Below are 18,970 nucleotides of genomic sequence, written 5' to 3'. Positions count from 1 at the left end.
GGATCGTCTAACATGAACAGGCTGACGACAGCTTTGGTTCCGAAGTCCCGGGTGAACCTCTTTATGAAGCGATTCGAAGCGTAGGTTAGGCTTCTGTCTTCAAAGGTGATGGTAGTGTCTCATTACCGTGTTACCAGAAAAATTATGATAAGATTTCCATACGGATCTTTTTTCTTTTATGTTTAAGGCTCCAGTCACGGGCAACAGTCCACATCAAGGCCGGGAACTAATCGTAATATAGAGAAAATTATGAAACGGAAAAAAAAGAGTGACTTACATGATACATTAATGGATCTGGATAAAGACTATATTAAGATTGCCATAGAGGCTATATGGAAGGTGCTACGAATGTGCTTGTTGCACTGTGGAGATTTTATAGGGAGAGCAAGGAAGAAAGAGAAGTAATTAGTTCCAAGTGAAAGTGGATCTGCGTCAAGGTTGTGTGTTATGATGGTTGTTTAATCGGTTCAAGGATGGGTTGTTTAGGAAGGTAAATGCAATGGTCTTGGAGATAGTGTGTGTGTGTGTGTGTGTGTGTGTGTGTGTACAGGATGCTGAGTGGGGAGGAGGAAGTGAATCAATTGCTGTTTGCAGATGACGCGGCTTTGGTGACAGACTCGTGAGAGAAACTGCAGAGGTAGATGTCGACTCTGGGAGGGTGTGTTAAAGGAAGAAGTTGAGAATTAATGTGAATAGTAATACGAAAGTATGCTTTAGCAGGGAATGGACATGATGATGTAAACTATATTGAATCTCTGTGGGGAAGGGTGTACTGAGAAGTGTGTGAATGGAAAGGTCACTGTGTTTTGAGGGCAAGGTGGGCATTTCTGATGCAAATTAGTTCCAGTGGGCTCTGAATATAAAAGAAGGGAAAAGGGTTTAAGTGTTGATGATGAAACCTCTAAGGATAATACGTGGTACAAAGGATGAGAGAGTAAGGGATGTGTGTGAGTAAACAGTGTACAGCTGAAATAACTGGCAAAGATTGACAGAAATACTTTAAACATATGGAGAAGATAAGCGAAGAGTGACACTCAGGATGTATACCTATGCATTTCAACGCATACACATATATACATACACAGACATATACATATATACACATGGACATAATTCATACTTGCTGCCTTTATTCATTCTCGTCGCCACCCCGCCACACATGAGATGACAACCCCCTCCCCCATATATATATATATATATATATATATATATATATATATATATATATATATATATATATATATATATATATATCAAATTCTTTAGGCCTTTCGAAATGCTGTTCTTTTCCATGTTACGGTACATAAATCCGCCAGACAAATATTTTGGATGGACTAGCTGGAAAATTCTCAACCAAGAGTCACCATTCTTGGCTCTTGTTTTGCCTTTGGTTCATAATGGAGGGTCCATGTATCCTCGCCGGCTACAAATCTCTACTTAAATGTTTCGAGGATCTCTTAGCTTTTTTAGTAGCAGGTCCATGAAAGCTTACTTCCTGGAGTGTTGTTATATAGAATGCCTTATAACCCGCCACTTCCCGTATATCCTTCGTCTTATAACTGACTACACCATCTAGGGACACGCGTTTCCGCATGATGATTTTGCTTGGTACGTTCTATGGAAGGTTTAGAGACACTTTCTTATGAGAAGTCAAACTATACAGTTCACCTGATGAGTTACCAGTTATCACTAAGTAAAACTTAATACTGAATGGTTCTTACTGTAAGGTTGTTCTGATGGTAAAATCTTTTTTTTAGTTATAAATAATTGAATTGATTTGCCATATTCAGCAACAATTATTAAGTTTCTCATGAACTAACTGGAAACTCTGATGAAAACAATTATATTTTAGAATCATGAGTCGTATAGAATGTTGTTACTATTTTGTAGTGAGATATCATCCTTCAATGGTGCCTCAGTGAGTGTTGTCATTTCAATAAGTCCTTCCTGAATACATAACCATATACTTTTAGCAACTAAGAATATATGAGTATTTCAAACACTTACCTTAAACCATGGTTGAGGTGACCACTTGAGAAAGAATCCCTGAATACCATTTGAGGATCTTTCCCCACGTACGCGAGGGTCAAGAATGAGAAATAATATAACTTTAAGCCAAAATGCAGCTCAGCTCTCCCTGCATAATGGCACCTGGACCACACATAAACATGACCCACTACCATAAAAGTGCGTCCTTACCCATGACTTACATACCTTTCCTTCCTACCTTCATCTGATTCCAAATTTCCACCTTAAAACTTTGTTTATATATAAGAAGGAAGATGCTTGAGTTTCACTGTCGGAATGAGTATTCTTATCTGCATTAACAAATTTAGTTTCTTTCATTCATTCTACCATACATTTGTCAGTTCTTGATGTTTTACGTTCAATCAGGATGCCCAAAAAAGTTTTACCTAAGCGACTAAAATTTGATTACACTCCCAGATTATGAACTGGCATATTTACGTTGTTATTAATTCCAAAAGAACCACTGGACCATATACGCTTCATAATCTTTCATTATGAACAGCAAACGATATAAGTAATGAAATTGAAACATTCACAATTCATTGAAATTATGTAATGATACATTTGTGGCGAACTTTATATAAAGAACCACACACATGCCCTCTGTACCATAGTAGTTTTAGTCTGGGTCGCCCAGTGGAGCACTGGGTAAAACACTCATACACCACAACTTTTTGAATATAATGCTGAATGTGGATATCACATTAAAAATGCAACTAAGATGATAAGTCTCAAGTTATCATTTATCAAAGAGATAATCTTATTGTGATACATATTGACACTTCATCAGCCTGACGGGTTACTATTGAATATATCTGCATCTTCGAACGCCAAGGTGACACATCTGTACCGCTCGTTCTCGCTGAGTTATGGGGTCGTTTCACTACCCAGTATGACAGTGTTGGCAGGATGGCAGTTGTAATGTCTTACCCCAGAGCCACAGCCACAGCCATCCACACTATATCATACACTAATATAAAACGATGACTCTGTCTTTAAGTATTTCACTTAAGATCTTGGTTAATATTACTTGCACAATTGGGAAATGATAGAAACAATAAAGTTGGGAGTGAAATTCTGGATGAGAGAAGTTCCTTACAAGTTAAGAACAGTAAAATGAAGGCACACCCGGAGACCTGTTAAGCCTCCTTTACAGAAAGAATCTAATCAACATTTATATTGGAAAAGTTAACCTCCTTGTTGACTTTAGGCTTTTTAATAATACCCGTGGAATAGACCTGCCTTGTAAAAGTTGGTCTCTGAATGAATGGTAAAGTGATAATCTTGGGTTTATGTGTATCTTTTCGATCCGTTCCACATTTGAAAAGAGGTAAGTCTTCTATCACAGCGAGCATCAGTAATATTATAAAGTCACATGAGCCGATTACCACTGTAGTGAACTGAATATGAGAGGAGGCCAGTCAGTGATAGTGTTCTCTCCCCACTTAGAGTGCTTTCCTGGTGGCAAGATCTCCACTAACAGTGTTGTCCTGATGACAAGATCTCCACTAACAGTGCTTTCCTGGTGGCAAGATCTCCACTAACAGTGTTGTCCTGATGACAAGATCTCCACTAACAGTGTTGTCCTGATGACAAGATCTCCACTAACAGTGTTGTCCTGATGACAAGATCTCCACTAACAGTGTTGTCCTGATGACAAGATCTCCACTAACAGTGTTGTCCTGATGACAAGATCTCCACTAACAGTGTTGTCCTGATGACAAGATCTCCACTAACAGTGCTTTCCTGATGACAAGATCTCCACTAACAGTGCTTTCCTGATGGCAAGATCTCCACTAACAGTGTTGTCCTGATGACAAGATCTCCACTAACAGTGCTTTCCTGGTGACAAGATCTCCACTAACAGTGCTTTCCTGGTGGCAAGATCCCCACTAACAGTGTTGTCCTGATGACAAGATCTCCACTAACAGTGTTGTCCTGATGACAAGATCTCCACTAACAGTGTTGTCCTGATGACAAGATCTCCACTAACAGTGTTGTCCTGATGATAAGATCTCCACTAACAGTGCTTTCCTGATGACAAGATCTCCACTAACAGTGTTGTCCTGATGGCAAGATCTCCACTAACAGTGTTGTCCTGGTGGCAAGATCTCCACTAACAGTGTTGTCCTGATGACAAGATCTCCACTAACAGTGTTGTCCTGATGACAAGATCTCCACTAACAGTGTTGTCCTGATGACAAGATCTCCACTAACAGTGCTTTCCTGGTGACAAGATCTCCACTAACAGTGCTTTCCTGGTGGCAAGATCCCCACTAACAGTGTTGTCCTGATGACAAGATCTCCACTAACAGTGTTGTCCTGATGACAAGATCTCCACTAACAGTGTTGTCCTGATGACAAGATCTCCACTAACAGTGTTGTCCTGATGACAAGATCTCCACTAACAGTGTTGTCCTGATGATAGGATCCACCTAAGAATGTTTAGCGATCGCATTCTTTTTTGGTCATCCCTGCGTATTGTATGACGGTGCCAATAACACCTCTCCGTTTCAGTTTTTCCGGTCTGGCCTATACATACATACATATATATATATATATATATATATATATATATATATATATATATATATATATATATATATATATATATATATATATATATATATATATATATATTCCTATGAGTCCACGGGGAAAATGAAACACGAAAAGTTCCCAAGTGCACTTTCGTGTAATAATCACATCATCAGGGGAGACACAAGAGAGAAATATAACAGTCAGTTGATATACATCGAAGAGACGAAGCTAGGACGCCATTTGGTAAACATGTGATTGTCCATGTGATTGCATTTAACAGGGTAAAAACTCCCACTCGTTGCATGATTTGGCCTTCTGTTATTAAGGTTTTACTGATGCTGTTACTGTACTGGAAAGCAACATTACTGATGTAAAAGTTTCTAGTCTTGGCTTTATTCATCGTCCAGTTGAAATGAAACACAAGCTCCGTCGTCGTACCTGAGTGGCAAACACCGGGACGACGTACCCTGGTCCGCCTAAGGTGAAAAGGAGGGATCATGTCTGGTCTGGACGTCTTGCTAACATTCAATGAGAGGAAAGAATTTCTAGACGATGAAAAGATAAGAGAAATCATGAATTCAGTGAGTGAAAAATCTGAAGGTAAAGAATACAGGAATCGTTGAAAGTGGAACCAAGAGGGAAAAAAAAAGCCAAAAAAAAAGAGACGCATTATCAGCAGGAGAAACTTTTATACTATTGTCGACACGGAAAAAAATAACGGCATATCCCCGGAAGTTGTTGATGGTTTTGACTACTGAGCAGAAAGCCCCGTCAGTCACAGGAAGAGAGACGTAATCAAACGTCATCATGATAAAGAATGCTTCGACTTTCGAACCGCAGATCTTAAAATGTAATTCAGCAGAAGAATAAGGTTGAATGAGACTCTAAGAACTGTTTTTCTCGACCCGATACGTCGTTTGCCCGAAAAGTCTTAGACAGAAGTGATAGAACGAAGGAAGGATAGGAGATTATACACCTACATTCCTACAAACATTACGTATTCTTGTGCACCTAACAGAACCAAAAGTATTAACAAAGAAAAGATCGCAATCTTCCCATGTGACAGAGAAAATATTTGGACGGACTTGGCTATAAAATTGGCTGAATGATGAAGAGATTCTCCAGGACACGAAGGACTCTAGGAGGTCCTCTTCAGCTAATGATACGGTCAGGCAGTGCAGAGTGCAAGGGTCTCGAGGACATCACAGTATGTAGCTCACGGATTAATGGTCATATACAGAAGAACAGGATCAGTAGATGGAGAACTTAGTGACAAGGTAAAGGTATGCGCTGAAGATCAGAATCTTGTGGGCAAGTTGTGACAGGGGATAAGTCTCTTGTGCCAACAATGACGTGCTAAAGAATCTAGAGGAGGGATCAGAGGTTGGAGGTCAAAGGCCATAGGACAGCGGTTATGACGCAGTGACTATGAGAAACATGATAATCAAATAATAGATGTTTCTTATATCCAGTGTCTGGGAGGCAAGGAGCGGGAGGTAAATACAGAGACGAAGGGGTTCATAGAATTACTTTTCAGCCAATCAAATGCTCAGTCTGGACTATCGGCGTCCATTTACATATTAGAGAACCACATCCAATATGCTTTATAACCTTTTCCACCAACATTAATCACTTTCTCACGCGACTCCTGCCAATCTCTCCAGCTGCCTCACCTACCACACGACAAGGCCAGGGATACTGGGCGGAGATAGTGTCTAGGGATGGTGGCAAAGTGCACTGGCAAGAGATGCTGAGTCGTGTTAAAGGTGAGGGATGACGAAGGACAGTATTCAGGGAAAGTGGCTGGGGGTAGTGACTGGGGTATTGGCTTTGGTAGTGGGTGTTACTGTATAAATTTACGAAGTTTGATGTAGAATCTATTTTTTAAGGCTATAACAGAAGTCTGTGAGAGTTTGAATGGAAGTACTCACTATCATAACCCAAACTGGACCAAAAGCTGCTTCAGTGACATACCGAAGAGTAGAGGTTAAAAAGGCCAAAGACTTTTTGAGAGTCCTAGCAAAGACCTTCAGTCCCATCACTAAGCTACTTTTTTGGCAAGTTGGCGTTACTGAAAGGTGGCGCCCATCAGCCATAATGTATAGCCCCGGAACATTGCATGAACCATTAGCGTCGGTGCTCACGTTGGGGCTTGGTTCTTCTGTGTCCTGGTAGGAAGGTTACATACACATTGCAGTTTCATAAAGAAAACTTTAGTGACTCTCGACTGCTCAGAATCCTGAGGCAGCAGACATACAACGTCTCGAACGACTAAATAGAAGAATATAACATTTATCTTTTAACACAACAGTTCTTTGATATCCTCTGCGTAGTACAGACACCAGAAACAACGCATGAAAATATCAAGACTTAAGACTTTGTGACTTGTTTATTCCTGTTGGCTGAGGACAAAATCAAACAGTGGTACGTAAATTGGTGTCAGCCAACTTTGGTCAGAATCAGTGTGTGCCAGACAGGCGAAACAAAGAGCAGGAAGTCTGACGCCTGAATGTGGTGTTTTATAGCATTTTTTTGCCTTTGGAGTTGAAGCTTCAGGGAACTTCGAGATCCTGACCACAACACCGAAGTCCTACTGTTCAGACTTAGCATCAAAGGATTTGCAGGAATCTACGAATCTTTGTACTTCCCCGTGAATTTGGAACCTTAGCTTCACATATTCACATAAACACTTTAAACATTCCTGATACTCGTATCATAGTTAGGTTGTAAATGATAGTATTGTGGAACCCTGTTGAGGATTTACTTCTGCTGTTTCAGGTATGGGGTGGTCCCACGTATGAATACCTAGTGTCAGTCAGTAACTTTACTCTTACCCCGATAATTCCACTCTGCATACTTCAGCTTACACCCATACAATCCTGATTTCAATTTTCATTCATTTCATGCACTAAAGCAAATTACTTCTCTTAACTCTTACCTGTGCAGTATCTCAGCGGTGCGAAAACACACTTTTTTACGTCTATATCTTTCTCAACTCATTGAATTCCCACAGTTAGGTTCCAAAACTCTGTCATTCAATCCTGCATAAACATATCCATGTTTGAAATAACGACACCTTTACTCCTCCATCTTCAAGACCCACTTAATAAACATCACAACATCTCAGATGTTAGGGTTGCTGGACATATGCCGAAAATATATTTTTCATCACCAGTTCCTCTAATATCTGCAGTACGAAGCACTGCTCACAGGGGGTGTGTGTTCCTCCACCACAATGGACATGATCACCATTTGGTAAAATCATCAACAGAAATTGTGTGAGATGAGTCGTAAAAATGATTTTTCTTTAGGAAAGGTCTGACTCAGAGCCTTGCAGTTCCGGTGGAGCGATCTTTTAGTGAATGATGGTCAAGTGTTTGTGGATCTGGGTACATCATGATATCAAATACCATAAAACTGTAGTCAGAGATGAACTTGTACATTCCATCCAGATGTTATCAATTCTCTTTTTTTTTCTTGTTCTTTTGAATTCACTACAGATATTGAGGTCATCTCTGTAGAGATACATTTATCACCTTTTCCCCTTTCTTATCACAGCCTCCTATTACTTGAAATGTTAGTCCAATGGATGTAAGTTATTCATCGCGTAAGAATCTTCTTACAATTGCGAACAACGGTTGTAATCATGTGTAGGGAGGGAACGCTAGGCGGGGAGTAGATTAGATCATACTGAAGATGTTATATGAATATTTAAGATGTTGATAGCAAAACCTGCTGCTGTTAGCTGCAATTCTCTTTTCTCATTAGCGTAGAGGAAGGTAATGGAAGGGTCAAGTGATATACAGTGTTGTTTGTGTTTCCCTGGAGATAAACTTAAGTTGGCCATCGTCTTTTTGACTGATAGATGTAACGGGAGGGAAGCAGAGAACATCGTAATGTGTACAGGTTTACTTCATATAATGTGGGAAGCAGGCGTCTCCTTTTCTCTGTACACAACAAGCAGTTCATCGTTTCACAGAAAAACAATACAAATCAGAAGTTATTATCATGGCTTTCCTCCAGCCTCGACAGAAGGTAATTACTGATAATCATAATAAAAAAGATGAATTTCACCTTTTGGTCCTTTTTTTCCTAAATAAAATAATCTCTCTTGATGGATATGAATATAGATCGCATGCCACATCTCAAGCAAGACAGGGGCAATACAGTCTCATTCATATTTCATAATATATTAGTGCATTTCACGTTCACATTTCATAATACATTAATGCATTTCACGTTCATATTTCATGATACATTAATGCATTTCACGTTCATATTTCATGATACATTAATGCATTTCACGTTCATATTTCATGATACATTAATGCATTTCACGTTCATATTTCATTATACATTAATGTATTTCACGTTCATATTTCATTATACATTAATGTATTTCAAGTTCATATTTCATAATACATTAATGCATTTCACGTTCATATTTCATAATATATTAATGCATTTCACGTCCACTTTTCATAATACATCAATGCATTTCACGTCCACATTTCATAATGCATCAATGCATTTCACGTTCACATTTCATAATGCATCAATGCATTTCACGCCCACATTTCATAATACAACAATGCATTTCACGTCCACATTTCATAATACATCAATGCATTTCACGCCCACATTTCATATTACATCAATGCATTTCACATTCATATTCATTTCAGGACCTTCTGCAGCCTCAGATACTTTGGTCATTTTCTTACAGCTAATACGCTTATCAACGTTTCCTTTACTTCGCTCCTGTTACTTGAAAACATCCTTTTTTTTTTTTTTTTCAGAGGCAAAGGTTTCTTCCTGATGGAAGGATGTGTCGTCAGTGGTGAACTAATAATCCTATAGTATAGAATGTGTACACTGGCAGGTAGGAGGATATATCATGCTGATGCTTGTTTTATGAATAAAGGGTAATTTAGAAAAAGAATATTATCATTTGTATTATTCCTGTCACAGCAGAGAAGGGTTGTGATGCACCGGTTACGTCGTCTGCATCTCCAAGGGAAAAAATAAATGTATTCTACTACTTAAAGTCACACAATAGTAAAGGAGAGAAGAAGGAGAATACCGTAATGTTAACATAAAAAGATTCGCAGAAGCTATCATTATTGCTTTAGCCACGGCAACACATAAGTCCTGGCAATTCTATGAAACAAACTGAGCCAGAGATTTTGATACCTGTTCTTTCTCAGATTATATAAGTTTGCCTGATGTATATAGGGTAAGCGTGTGTACCATTTCTCCAGTAGCACACACAAAATTCCACTATTGATATTTGAAGATGTATTTCCACATGAATTACTATATGTTTCATAAGGGAAAATAAATTTCTCTGACCTGACCCCCTCCTATTTTCGTCCATGTACAGTATCATTGTAGCCACAAACACAGCGGTGATGCTAGTCAGTATATCGTCACACACACACACACACACACACACACACACACACATACACACACACACACACTTGTGTCTGGGGACGCCCGTCTCTGTTTATGTACGCTACATACAAGCACCCTGTTCAAGAATTTCCCTCGTGTTATTCGCTAACTGTAGCACTTCCTATCTGCTAGCACTAGTGTGGAAACTCGATAACATGATAATACCGAGGCTTTATGTACGTACTGGCTCTGCGCTGCGGGAATGGAGGTCTGGGACATGATAAGGACTTCTTGTTTATCGATACATGTGTGTGTGTGTGTGTGTGTGTGTGTGTGTGTGTGTGTGTGTGTAGGTATTCATTTGAATGCATATTGGTTTACTACCCTTGTATTCATATATGTATTGGTTTATTACCCTTATGTCTAAGTGCACATTGGTTTGTGTGTGTGTGTGTGTGTGTGTGTAGGTATTCATTTGAATGCATATTGGTTTACTACCCTTGTATTCATATATATATTGGTTTATTACCCTTATGTCTAAGTGCACATTGGTTTGTGTGTGTGTGTGTGTGTGTGTGTGTGTGTGTGTGTGTGTGTGTGTGTGTGTGTGTGTATAGGTATTCATTTGAATGCATATTGGTTTACTACCCTTGTATTCATATATATATTGGTTTATTACCCTTATGTCTAAGTGCACATTGGTTTGTGTGTGTGTGTGTGTGTGTGTGTGTGTGTGTGTGTGTGTGTGTGTGTGTGTGTGTTTAGGTATTCATTTGAATGCATATTGGTTTACTACCCTTGTATTCATATATATATTGGTTTATTACCCTTATGTCTAAGTGCACATTGGTTTACTGTCCTTATGTCGAAGACATTCCCTCTGGTGAATTTTCCCTCTTCATCATAATTGTTTACTCTTCCTCGTTACTAAATCTGTAAACTAATGATTCCACAACGTTGCAGTTGTTTAAAAACTTGTTGTGCATCTTCTAACCACAAGACTTCCCCCCCGGCTGCGTTGTCTACACCACACATCTTCCGTGAAAATTTATTTTCGCCCATAAATTAGGTTCCTCCCACAGCAGCTGGACTCTGTTGAACCGTTTATCAAGGTGGATGGTCCTCACTGGAGCTTCCCCAGAAGCTGTGCGTCTTCACGCGATGATAATCAAGTGTACCTTGGAACATTGGCTGGTGGTTAAGTTGTGGCAATAACTGAACATCAGTGTTGAGAGCAGGTGAGGGTTCCACTACTGCAAGAAATGTGTGAACATCTACTTGGATAGGAGAAGGTTGATCATGGAAAGCTATTCTGCTTAGGGAAAAGACACTGTGTGTCTGTAAATGAAAGCGTTAGAAACGAAGCGGTTGAAGCAGAGGCAGTAGTTAGTACAGATGAGGTAAGGGTTCCACTACTGCAAGAAATGTGTGAACATCTACTTGGATACGAGAAGGTTGATCATGGAAAGCTATTTTGCTTAGGGAAAAGACACTGTGTGTCTGTAAATGAAAGCGTTAGAAACGAAGCGGTTGAAGCAGAGGCAGTAGTTAGTACAGATGAGATAAATGCCATTGCTCTTAGGGGAATATCAAGCTTCAAAGTGCATAATTGATCAAACAGGAGAGGAGGAGGAATGGACGTGTACCTCAGAGATAATCTCTACTACAGTATAAAGAAAAAACAGGTCTCGAGGTAAATAGACAAAAAAACTATGTTGTAAAAAGCTGAACTCAGGTGAGGAGGGGATGATACCAAGAATATTTCATAGGCCTATAATTCTAGACGTAAAACTAAATGTGATCAAAAGAATAAAATAGACTAATCCACCCAGTGATTCTGATTCACAAACAAATAAATTCCAGTCTTTTGAGAATTACTGGAGCTAGATATGAAGTAGTTAGTAAAGACCACGAGGCAGTTCACATAATGATTACAAGGATACATCGTATAATGCAAAAAAAAAACTATTTTCGTGTCTGATTTTCGAGAAACTTTGGCGTTGTCTCAAGGCAGCTGTGTGTGTGTGTGTGTGTGTGTGTGTGTGAGACTCAAAGAGGCAGGAGGCGCTTGTGACCTGACAGTACTGGGAGGAGAGGAAGGAAAAACACGGTTTGCCATAAGTAATGTCGTTTGTACATACGATATGAACATATACGCTGTGAGCATCCAGTTTTCTCACTAAATCACAACAGAGATATAAAGGATATGTACACAGAATCATCATCCTATCATGTGTCATAAGCTGTGCCTTCCACACTAAGTTATCGTGACTCAAGTGAGTAATAGAACACAATATTCTCAGTATTTACCTCAACTTTTTGAGCTGTTATAGATAACCTAACAAGCCAGTCTTGTGTATTACCGAAAACATGTCTAGGATGGACGCAGAATCTTGAAAACACACACAGAACATACCTGAACATAAGGTATGATAAATCCTCCAGGTATTTGAATATTCATCATCTATTTGCAGTATATTCATACATCCAGTAATATTTATCACCTACATGGTGTAGGTGGAGCCAGGAGTGTACCACAATATTCCAACCATCGTAGTTTCACCGTACAACCGTCAGCATAATCAAGTGTGATTATAAACAAATTCTTCTATGGAGTTTGTTCTTCCATTGTTCTTGTTGGGTGGGACAATCTGCCTGTATGGTTAGCTTTCAAGAGGATCAGCCCATCATGATGCCTGATATTAGGTGAGAATCTATCAGCTTCTTTACATTGACGCTAAAGTGGATCATTACATTTAGTTTTAGCTTGACGTGAGGGAGTGGAGGTTGCTCAGGTGTGCAGTGCCATGCCGTAGTTAATGCCTGCGTTGCAGCTTGTTGCCACAAGCATTGTTATCTTGCAGATGACAGTTACATTAGAGTCGTGTAATTGGTGAAGACACCAATTATACGCTCCCTGGCCTGCTCCGGTTATTACATACAGTTACAGACAACGATGTCTTCTGCGTGGTTAGACGTAGTTATGACATAGTTGTGTATTATGACCTCTGCTGCTGCATGACTTGCTTGGAATACTGTATACTACTAAGTTCGACTGAGCCGGAGACCTCACTTGTATTGGTTATTTTGCACATCTTGACACGTTCCTTGTGACGCAAGACCTTCCAGACCAGTCCTGAGAACAAGATGAAACACTTGCACACTCTTACACACTATTTAAACCTACAGGTTGCCTCTATGAGAAATGGATCCGAATTTAATGCTTGGTTTTACGATGACAGCGTACGATTCATTTTGCTTTTGTTTTCTTAACATATTGGTGTTGACGTCCTACATTACAGATCTTTTATTGCTATGTTTATGATGGCCTTGGGAAATCATATCATCGAGTCTAAACATACATGATTAAGAGACAGGGAGAGAAAGCGAGGAAGGGAAGGAGGGTCATAGAGTGAAATGTGGATGAGTTCCTGTTCATGCATCAAAAATCACAACAAAACTGAACAGCTTCACTGCACAGACGACCATAAACATTATCCTCTTTTCTCAAAGATCATCAAACATGTCTAACATTGCAGTATACTTAAACCTTGTGGGTCAACAATGGCATTCCAGGTATTGGACTATGTCGTCATTTGGTAATCCTCAGGTAACATAACTCCTCTGTAACTCCAGTTATGATCTTGTGTCTATAGATCCCCACTCCTGGGGAGGGAGTGCACATGGAAAGACAGATGGAGACCCCCGAGATTGCTGCAAACCTTCTCATTAATTAATGAATCTTACTTTCCTTGATTCATATTGGGATTTTGTTTTCTGTCATACATTCTCCCTGAAGTTCCTACTGATCTTTCTCTTCTCTCACTCTTCGTCTTGATCAAGTCTTTCTCTATCTAATCCGCCTTTATACCTCCTTAACCTTCCTTTATTCTTCTCTTCCTCCTCTGTTGCCTATCTTTCTTTAGAATATTCTCTCTATATATCATCATTCTTCCCTCGTATTCCTCTGTCTTCTAATTCTTCTCCTCTTCCTCCTCTTTTGCCTTTCCTTCCTCCTCCTACCCTCATCCTCTCTTGCACCATTTGTCAATAGAGTAGTTACCATTAACTACGTCGTTATGTGTTGTGATGCTAATGGACGCTATTCCCAAGTTTGGTCAGAGTTTCGACGATGTCCAGTGCGGGAGTTACAGTGATGGAGAGAGAGAGAGAGAGAGAGAGAGAGAGAGAGAGAGAGAGAGAGAGAGAGAGAGAGAGAGAGAGAGAGAGAGAGAGAGAGCTGACGACGATGATGCCCGGTAGAAGTGTAAACACTTGGGTAACTGTCGTATAATTCGTGGCGTGAGACGCAGGCTTGGATCAGCTATTCTCCGCAAGATGCTCCACTTGTCCGGGGGTCGATATGTGGCAACACATGCACTGCAGCAAATGTTCTAATAATAACGCGATGAAATTTGTGAGAGCAGGCGTGCTGGACCTCATTACTGTTGCATGGGAGAGCGTGCGCCGTACACCAGGAATAGCAAGACTTGAAAGAGGGGCATTTGTGGCATCAAAACACAGACACACACACGCGCACACATACAGTAGGAGAGGGTTCACTCCAGAGCAGCAACTGCGTAAGCAATGGAGACGAAAGCATCCTTTGCAGATAAAGACAGGGATGGAGGATATAGCAAAAGGGTTCTTGGTGTGCCTTATCTTAAAGACTATAATAAATTTGTGGTAAAGTAAGCTTCTGTATGTGAAAAGAAAGTTGCATGTTGGTGTTTGCTGTTACCATCTGACCAGGTAAGTTCGACATGATTTTTCTGAGCCAATATGTGGTTAGTAGCCATTAACAAAGAGAGAAAACGAGTAGTTAGGAATCAGGCCAATATGAAATTTAACTAAAATTAATAACTATAAAAAAGTTCAACATATAAGATTATAGATATGTGATCTTTATGCACATTAGAAACTGCAATTGTTTCCCGCTCAAGCCAACTTCAAGATTCACTCTAACTAAAATCCCGCGTCTGGCAAGTACCAGTGAGCCAAGCCAACCCTAACTTAGCGACTCACTATAACTTAGGTTAAGGAACGATGATAAACCCATCATAAACTGAGACTAGTTATTTGCCGTGACCCCCCCATCACAGCCCGAGACTGAAGCATATCATTAAGTAACCACACACATTAGGTCGGACAATACACCATAACCCTTACCTTAACCTAGATGTTACGAACCGTCATAGTACACGGAACCCAGGGTCTGGTACCACAACCAGCCATGCTATAACCTGACCCCAGCGAAGGACCTCAAACCCCGTATCACGAAGGCATGACGAAGCACTACGCTAGGTATCGAGTTATCTATACCCACTATACGTGGGTGTTAAGGACGCCCCATAATCCTAGTCTCATATCCCATCCTATTGGTCTTATCCTTGATCCAATGATCCCTTATAACACACTTCCTTTCAATAATAATCACATACTTCAACGCACCATATTGAATGTTCTGTGACGCATCACAGAATACCGTGTTTCTAACCTTGCGATACACCCCAATTTACCACACCACCATAGGTATAGCGAAACATCACAACACCCCAACTTCTGGATTTAAGGATGCATGGCAATACACCAGACCACGGGGTCTTACGATGATTCACAACGTAACATATCACATTGCACCAGATCCCGGATTTAGTGATGAACTACAGTGCACCGTGACCGGGCGTAATAACACCTCATTATGTACATAATTCCGGATGTATTACAAACTCAATCTATTCCGGGTCTATCGTGGAATGTTAAGAAATCGTCTTCCAATACTGTCGAGTTATCACATTGCATCAAACCACGGCTCTGGTTCAGCAATACAACTTACCTGTAATCCTGGGGTTTACTGAAATAAAAACTCTATAACACTATATCTAAGGTTACATTGAGTTTCAACAACGCTAAGAGAGAGAGACACCATAACGCATGATTCTCTATTTCTAGCAAGACATCATAGCACACTATATCACTGGTCTATCTAGTCATAACAGCCCACCACATGCCTTGCCTACCAAGGCCTATATAGTGACTCATTATATCACCTATAGCAACCCAGAATATCACATGTATAGCAAGGCACCATAAACTAAAGGTCATGTTTGATATCCTGCAAATATTGCTGGAAGGCTTGCTTCCCCTTGCGTGTACTGTCTCGCATCTGGGATTAGACACCTGGTGAGGAGGCGAGGGAACCTGGGAAGTGCTCTTCGTGTAGGTTGGGGGGGTGGGTGCGTCTTGAAGCTGACATGGTGAAAATCTAGTCTCCGTTGTGATGCCTTGCTAGTAGACCTTGCTACACACCCTGGGTATGGTGGGTTACAGTGTCCTGCTTTACGCGAGATATGGTGATTGTATTACATAGATAGATCTCGTTGACCTGGAATATGGATATATCCCATGTTAACAAACATTTCTCCTCTTACTTAACAATTTAGTTTATTCTTTATAGTATTATTGTTACTGAAGGCAACATTTACATCAAAGAATTTAAGCAACGTGGGAAGTAAAGTCGAATTTTTATTAAAAGGGAGAACTAAAAGATTCTTGGTGTCAGTGGGAGGTTTGGGCTCAACTCTAAAAAATTATTCCTTTGCTAACTTAAGAGATTTATCAATGAAAGATAACTAACTTAGATCCAATAGAATATATCTTCTCAAACGCATTATCAATATACTCTGGACTGCAAATACGTAATACCCTGATGGACATAGACTGAAATGATGATCATTTAACTCTGTCATGTTCAGATGAGTAATAATGGATATATGAGCATACATTGGTAGGTTTTCTGTATATGCTAAACTTAAACTTGTTTTCTTGTCTATGGATCATGCAATCTAAAAATGGTAACATACCATTATTTTCATTTTCTACGGTAAATTTGATGGAAGGTACTAAATTGTTAAGTAAGGGAGAAATATTTGTAAATTTTCATTTTTTTTGGACGAACACAAAGAACATCATCTATATACCTAAACCTCCTCCCGCGCGCGCGAGGTAGCGCCAGGAAAAGACAACTAAGGCTACAGTCGTTCACCTTGATGTTAAGATGATGGAATGAGAAGGAGTAGAGTCCATGAAACTCTAAGCATAAAGCTGGAAGAACAAGCTCTACCCCAAACCAAGAGAATTGAGGTATATATGATGATACAAGACACCATATAAAAGCTGTAAGCGAGGCATATATGATGATACAAGACATCATATAAAAGCTCTAAGCACATATAGACACCCAAATACAGACAGATGCTCAACTTAAGCTTTTTGTTCCGTATATTCAGACACAACTAATGTTTCTGTAGAAGCAATCTTTCTCTCTCTCTCTCTCTCTCTCTCTCTCTCTCTCTCTCTCTCTCTCTCTCTCTCTCTCTCTGGCTATAGCCGCTGCTCACAGCCTCCGGTCTCAGTGCCAATACCCTCCCGTGACCACTTGCTGGATATTTAGTGCAAATTTATGTATGAGAGACGGCTTCAGGAGGCCGTGCCTTGGTCGTTGTCGTGGCTAGAGCGCTCCCCAGCACCTGTACTCCACACCTTAACACTCTGCCTCGGAAAATCAACCACTCGTTCGTCAGGCACTTTTATGATGTAACATACATAACCCAGGTATAGGTACAGCATGTAACCCGGGTCTATGTACGGTATATAACCCTGTTATATGTGCAGTATATAACTTAGGTATATTTGCAGTCTATAACCAAGATATATATGCACAGTTTATGGTTGACACAGGTGCTGTTTATTCTATGGCAGTCATTTTCTCTCTAAAAGTTCATGGACTCGAGTGTTATCAGGTTTCTTGCTGTAGGTTTTGACTTAGTGTGTGTTCAACATCTTAGTGTGTGTTCATGAGTGTTGGGTGTGGTAGGTATGGTCACTGTTGGGTCTTCGTGGTCATGGATGTCCAGGTCTCGTCCAAGTGTATACTTTGTGTAAGTTCTGACTTTCCTCAGCGTTTGTGTTTGTGGTTTCTGACTCCTATGTTATTGTGTTTTTGACCTTAATCATGGTGTTGAGTACGGGATTCTAGTGCTACTACGAGTGTTTTTTTTTTTTTTTCCCTGGTGTGAGTTGGGTTTTATTCATTTTCTGGTAACAGGAATGAAAATAGTTATTCTATTTGGTTTTATATAGGGAGAATTCTCTGTAGTAGACGCTGGTGCTTGTGACACGGGGGTATGCCTGGTGTTTCATTACATCATCTTACTTTTATTATTCATAGAGATGATGATCAAGTTATAGAAAATTTCATGAGAAGTGGAAGATGGTTAATGTTTACCATCACGTTCACTGCACGTCCTGGGTAATTCCAAGTGAGTGCCATTTCACTGCATTAGATTTTCAAAATGAGAGGAAATATGATGTGTCAGACTCATGATACACTGCAGCACCTCACCACAATGATAGACGGAGATGCCAAGGTCAGCAGCCCTGAGTGAAAGCCTTGTTAAGATATTTTTCAATGCCTCCACAAGGCATAGTGGCATAGTGGTTCGGGAGGTGTCTTCTCTACACTTGCTTCAGTTAACTAAGAATCATGTTCACATGCAGAGCTCCGTAAGGGTCTTAAGGCGCCAGTGTATTATCACCTGCAGTGGAAGGTTAAACACAAAAGGTGGAATGGTGACTGAGGTAAGAGTGCGGATCCCAGTACGACTGAAACTGACCTGGAGTTTTCCTGGCTTCTACTGGAAGTCAATCTAAACTGGGGCTCGAGGTCCTTTCACAGGTACAAATCAGTGTTTGGCCATATTCCCTGAGCCTGGACGTGGAAGCTGGTAAGGCTCTTAGGGGGTAGCTTAATCAAATTAAGGTTAAACACCTGATATGGAGGAATAAGGACGCAAAAAAAAAAAAAATTGACTTAAGATATTGCTATATAAGAACGAATCGATAAAGACGAAATCCATATTGCGTATCAGCTTGACAGACTCAATAAAAGTAATAGGATAGACTGTAACATTCATTTTGAAGAGAAAAAAAACAGAGCAAGGCT

At 40.0% G+C, this 18,970-nt stretch overlaps 1 long non-coding RNA gene across 1 annotated transcript in view; it reads right to left on the bottom strand.

The window, feature by feature from the left end:
• Positions 1-4,657: 4,657 nt before the first annotated feature.
• The window catches only part of LOC139756968 (uncharacterized), a 50,511-nt gene continuing 36,198 nt past the window's right edge, over positions 4,658-18,970 (bottom strand). Inside the window, exon 3 of the long non-coding RNA XR_011714469.1 lies at positions 4,658-5,045. This is a non-coding gene — a long non-coding RNA (uncharacterized lncRNA). The remainder of the gene's footprint in view (positions 5,046-18,970) is intronic.

This window comes from Panulirus ornatus, chromosome 24, assembly GCF_036320965.1.
Source record: "Panulirus ornatus isolate Po-2019 chromosome 24, ASM3632096v1, whole genome shotgun sequence".
Lineage (NCBI taxonomy): Eukaryota > Metazoa > Arthropoda > Malacostraca > Decapoda > Palinuridae > Panulirus > Panulirus ornatus.
This window is presented reverse-complemented; position numbering and strand designations above follow the sequence as displayed.